General features: G+C 38.5%; 1 long non-coding RNA gene across 1 annotated transcript; it reads right to left on the bottom strand.

The window, feature by feature from the left end:
- Positions 1-228: 228 nt before the first annotated feature.
- LOC115286339 lies at positions 229-2,372 on the bottom strand. The gene is made up of 3 exons (XR_003906008.1): positions 2,222-2,372; positions 1,191-1,298; positions 229-666 (listed from the first exon to the last, which is right to left on the bottom strand). It is a non-coding gene; the product is annotated as an uncharacterized LOC115286339 (long non-coding RNA).
- Between the last annotated feature and the right edge of the window lie 3,648 nt (positions 2,373-6,020).

Genomic DNA, 6,020 nt, shown 5'->3' with positions numbered 1-6,020 from the left:
TGAATGATGAGAATTTGCCTGTTCCTTTACAACACTGTGTATTTATTAAAAAAAACTTTCTTTTTTTTACATTTTATTTATTTTTGAGAGACAGAGCATGAGCAGGGGAGGGGCAGAGAGAGAAAGAGACACAGAAGCCAAAGCAGGCTCCAGACTCTGAGCTAGCGGTCAGCACAGAGCCTGACGTGGGGCTCAAACCCATGAACCGTTGAGATCATGACCTGAGCCGAGGTCTGCCGCTCAACTGCCTGAGCCACCCAGGCGCCCCTACTGATGATTTTTTTCTTTAACATCAAGTCTTTAATTTCAAAGAACTCAGTGCAGTTAATACCCAAAAGAAGGATAAGAAATCAAAAGGAATTTGGGCATAGTTGTGATCTGCCTCTGCCAAGAGCAGAAAGCAGCAGCCCAGGGTCATTGTCAGAGTCAGAATATTGAGAGCAGATGGACTTCCATTTTCACTGATTCCTCAGGCTTTCAAAGGTGATGTTAGGAGAAACTTGCCCCTCCGCCTTTGCTTTCTGATTGAAGTTCATTGTACACAGACCCATGTTCACTTCTCTTTTTCAGAATCACAGATTTCTGTTAAGCTTCTGTTGTTTTGTTTTGCTCTGTTTTCTTTTCCGTCTTTAATCAACTGGCTAACTGCTGAGGTTGGAGTTGGACCTGCAGCAGGATAAGGTTAGTGAGCATCGCAAGGTGAGAGAGACCCCAGGGAAAAATAAAGAAAGATCAGGTAGGGAAGTGAACATAAATTGTCACTTACTTGAAAAGGGGCTTGAACGCACCCCCTAATGAATGAAATACATCGCTCCTCGCTTAACGTTAACGACTGAGTAAAAGACCAAAGTAAAGGCCTCTGAGGTCACCTTTTAAAGGTTATTTTCATTATTTGTGTATATATTCATTAAAAATTATTTCATTATTTTCAAGTTCTGCTTTTCACTCCAGGTCCCTGTTTTAAAATAATCATCTCTAAGATTGCTTCTAATCTTATATCTTGTAATTCCACAAATCTGCGATGTACTATTTTGAGACCCTGTTTTGCTATATAAACAGCATCTGGAATGAGTTTTAAGCTGACAAAAATATTTTTTAAGAGCTTGCTAGTGTATCATATGCAATTATAAGCTTAATGTACATCCTGTAAAGTGTGCATTTTAAAGTCGCAGTTTAACCTGGGCATTTACCTTATTGCACGGTTTTGAAAGAAGTTACTTCATTCTTTTGGCAAAGCGGGCTTTTCCTAACACTGAGTTCCTGCTAGGCTGATAAACCACTGAGGATGATAAGGTAATCTGTAGCAGAGGAAGGTTGGGAAATATCAAAATGTCAGCATGGAAAACCTTGCATCAGACAGACGATTGAATCTCATGACATCCACAAACCTTTGCACCTTCAAGGCCTGCACACTTGTCCACGGGTTTCTATGTTGGGTTGACTGCATCACAATTACCTGGACAGATTTTAAAAATACACGCTAGGCTCCACCCAAAGAGATTCTAATTCTATAGGGTTTGGGTGGAGTCTGTTACTCTATTTTTTTTCCTTAAGTGCCCAAGGGGGTTTGGTGTTCCAGATTTTGGAATCCCTGACCAAATGTAAGTTCCTGTTATTTCAAAACATCTTGTATTTTAAGATATACATTTCTCAGATTCAGAAAATTCCCCAGAGTTCAGTGTTGATTATAAAAACCAATATAGGTATTTTAATCAGGAAACATTTCAATAGAAGAAATTAGGTCTTAGAAAATTATTGGAAGGGTTGACAGATGCATTCAAAGTTGGGTCTCCAGGAATCATTCTAGAACCATAGAGAACTGACCCACCATGGGAATCAAGAATACTGATTGAAATCACCCACTGCTGGCAATGGCCCTGGTGTCACCACTTTGGCCACGGCTAGACTATCTAGAAGCTGGAAAATAGGTGCCAGTAGCTGCAACCCGGGGATTAGAAAGCCTCATCAAGAGGCGCTGGGGGTGCCTGGGTGGATCAGTCAGTTAAAGTGTCTGACTTCGGCTCAGGTCATGATCTTGCAGTTTGTGAGTTCAAGCCTTGTATCAGGCTCTGTACTAATAGCTCAGAGCCTGGAGCCTGCTTCAGATTCTGTAGCTCAGACCCTTTCCCTGCTCATACCTTTCTCTCTCTGTCACACACACACACACACACACAAAAGAAATAAAAAAAAAAAAAAGAAAGAGGAGGTGGTAACTCCTTACCCTTGCAGGTGGAGATGGACTTGGAATCCCAGCAAAGAAACCTCATGATGTCATGGTTTTGCCAGATAGCAAAAACCAGAAAAGGAAAATGTCAAGATGACCACCTTATTTCTACATTCCAGATCTTGAACTAGTACCTCCACTAGGCAGATCACAGCACACCCAGCACCCTAGCCAGGAGGGGTTTGAAGAATGTGATCACAAGAAGGAGGGTACATGGGAGGCTGAGTGAGCCCGTTTCCAGTATCCAGCACACTGGGAGAACAAAGGGACCTTGTATGAAGGTCATTTCTATCAAGTAGAACAAAGTCATGTGTCTGACCATTGTGGGGAAGGTAAACAGAAGTACGTCAGGAGGCATGGAAGGGAATTTGGGATTTGGCTCATGAATCACATGATCTGATCTTTTTGGTGGCACGATCTGATCCTTGCATGAAGTCCTTGCTTGTGTTGCTCACTGTGGATGGAAATTCAATTAATATTATTTTAACCTTATTTTATTTTTTTAAATGTTTATTCACTTTTGAGAGACAGGGGGAGACAGAGCATGAGCAGGTGAGGGGCAGACAGAGAGACACAGAATCTGAAGCAGGCTCCAGGCTCTGAGCTGTCAGCACAGAGCCCACCATGGGACTTGAACCCACAAACCATGTGATCATGACCTCAGCGGAAGTTGGATACTTAACCGACTGAGCCACCCAGGTGCCCCCTATTTTAACCTTATTTTAAATTATACTCTCTATTATCAGTTTTAAAAGATTATTTTATTTATTATAATTTCTTCTTTTCATTAACATTTTTGTTATAAATGAGAAAATCTGAAAGGCTAGTTTTAACAGGGTGTGTTAACTAGTTTTGACACTTTTAAACATTTTGCCACATTGTTCTTTTTTTTCCAATCAATTCTCTTTTTCAATCTGCCTGTTTAGTTGAATTATCCAAAGTAAGTTTCAGACATAATGCTCTCCTATCATAAGAATTTAGCAGGCATCTCCTAAAGCAAGGAAATTCCCCATACTCAGTAGGTCAATGATCACACCTGATAAAATTAACAATCATTTAATAATATATCTGGTGCCTAATCCGTATTATACTTCCTGAAAATTGTGCTCCACATATCTTTTTGGGCCAGTTTTTTTCTTTCACATTAGTTTCCAACAAAGGTTTACCCACTGTGCTGGCAGATTGACATCTCATTTGATCTATGATGTCAGACCTACTGTACTTAGTTTTTCATCAGATTGATTATTTGTAATTAATATTACAGAATTTTTACTTAACTTCTCGGGTTTTAGTTTTGGTCTCTCCTTTTACACTGTCAATCTTGGCTCCTGATAATAACAATATACTTACTTGCTTTATCTTACAGTATATATGAGATAGTATATATGAGAAAAGATAGTATCTTACAGTAAATATGAGATGTATGAGATACAAAATAGTAACAATGTTGCCCTTAACAATAAAATGAACATTTTCCCCTGTGTTGTTATCAGTTGGACCAATTAGGTGAATTTTTTCCTTTTCCTTTTTCTTGTTGATTTGTTTCTCTAGCATTTGAGTATAAGGTTTTTTCAAACATAGAGAAAAGTTGGAACAATTGTGCAGTGAGCACGCATATGCCCGCTGACCAGACATGATAGACATTCAAGTCCGCTCATCTCCATCCTTGATCTGACATATTTTTGATACATTTCAAATAACTTGCTGACATTAGTCCACACCACTCCCAACTATTTCAGCCTGCATATCAGGAACTGTGGTTTGGTATTTGTTTCCAGTGCTCCAGTTTTTTTTTTTTTTTTTAAGTAATTTACTTGAAACAAAATGGGCACATTTTAAATGTATTATTCCAGGGGTTTGGATAAATGTATACAATTGTGTAATCTAAATCGTTAACAAGATATATTCTCTTTGTGTTTGATTTATTTTTCTCAGCAAGGTTTGGGGATTCATCCAGATTAAGTATGTATTAATACTTTATTTCCTTTTTATTGCTGAGTAATATCTCATTGTTTAGATACACCACAGTTCATTTATCTATTCACCTGTTGGTGGACATTCAAAATGGTGCCAGTTTGGGGTTTTTATGAAGAAAGCTGGTATGAATATTCTTGTACAAGATTTTTGTAAACATACATTTTCATTTCTCTTGGACAAATTAACTAGGAGTGGAATTCTGGGTCAGAGGATAGATATATATTTAATTTTATAAGGAAGTGCTGTGTATTTTTTCTGAAATGATTATAACATTTTAAATTCCCACCAACCATGTAGAAAAGTTCTTGCCAATATTTAATATTGTCATTAAAAAAACCTTTTTTTAAAACCTATTCTGGTAAGCGTGCGATGACTTTGTTATTGTTGCAAAAAGTTTTTATCTTTTGAGTGTATAAAATATTATGATCTTTTTCTGATTTATAAGAAAGTAGTCTTTTTTTATTAATTCTGGGGACTCAGTATCAATCTTTCACAGAAATTAAAGCCCACATGTGATTTTAGATATTATTTAATTTTCAATTCTTTTTACAGGTATGGAAAATGAGGCTTAGGGAGCTTGTCCAAGGATGTATCGAGATGATTCTAGAATGGGAACTGTGAGATTTCCATCCCAGTGCTCCTTCTTTTCTACAAAGCCCCTGCCGCTGGCTCATATGCTTTCCCCCTTAGTGATGACCTTCTCTTCTTGCAAAAAGTTGCCCATTCTTAACTTTTAAAACACAGTATGGCTGACTATGAGGGCACATGCAATCATTCTGAGTGAAGCTTTAATCCATTTTTTGTTTTATTGACTTATAGGTATCACTCATTAAGAAGGATTCGTTCATCAGTTAAGAAGGAATTGGGGGAGGCTACCCAGGGCTGGTAACAGGGCGGGTTGAGACTGGAGAGTCTCTTTTTCCACGTAACTCAAACCTCATTTCTGAGAGTGTTACGAAAATTCACCACAATTTTCTAATGACGTTCTCTTTTCCTATCAACTTCTGAGAAAGTTCTTAAATAACTTCTCGGACAGGCAGGTACTGAACATTCAATTTGAGGAATCTTTTCAAACACACCACATTGTCCCAAATATTTCTGGAGGAAATACGAAAGGTGGAAAGGACCTTTTTAACGTTTTTCACGTTTATTCATTTTTAGAGAGATAGAGCATAAGTGGGAGAGGGGCAGAGAGAGAGGGAGACACAGAATCTGAAGCAGGCTCTGAGCTGTTCCCACAGAGCCCTACATGGGGCTTGAACTCATGACATGAGATCATGACCTGAGCTTAAGTCAGATGCTTAACTGACTGAACCGTCCAGGTGCCCTTAGAAAAGATTTTAAAATGAGAATTTTAAACTAACTTCTCACAGGGGCCCTAACCAAAAGTCATTTTGAAAAATGACAGAGCATTAACTCATACATTTAATTAACATCTAAATTAAGGAAAACACTTGTTTCTAAATGGGGAAATTTTTACTAGCAATACTTCCCTGACGTTAAAAACAAATCCCTGAACATGTGTTTACAGTGACAGTTCTACATTTTTAAACTTCACTCCATCTTATTTCTACTACCTCTCTAGTAAATGATCTCCAGAGAATTATGAAGACACAGTGCTAGGGAGGGCCCAAAGTGTCTCTTTTTGCATCATTTAATAAAAAAAAATCAGGGTGCCTGGGGGACTTGGTAGGTTAAGCGTTCAGCTCTGGTCATTATCTCAGGGTTTGTGAGTTTAAGTGCCATCTTGGGCTCTCTGTTGTTAATGCAGAGCCCACTTTGGATCCTCTGTGCCCCCCTTCTCTCTGGCCCTCCCCTT

Source organism: Suricata suricatta, chromosome 3, assembly GCF_006229205.1.
Source record: "Suricata suricatta isolate VVHF042 chromosome 3, meerkat_22Aug2017_6uvM2_HiC, whole genome shotgun sequence".
NCBI classification, from domain to species: Eukaryota; Metazoa; Chordata; class Mammalia; order Carnivora; family Herpestidae; genus Suricata; species Suricata suricatta.
This window is presented reverse-complemented; position numbering and strand designations above follow the sequence as displayed.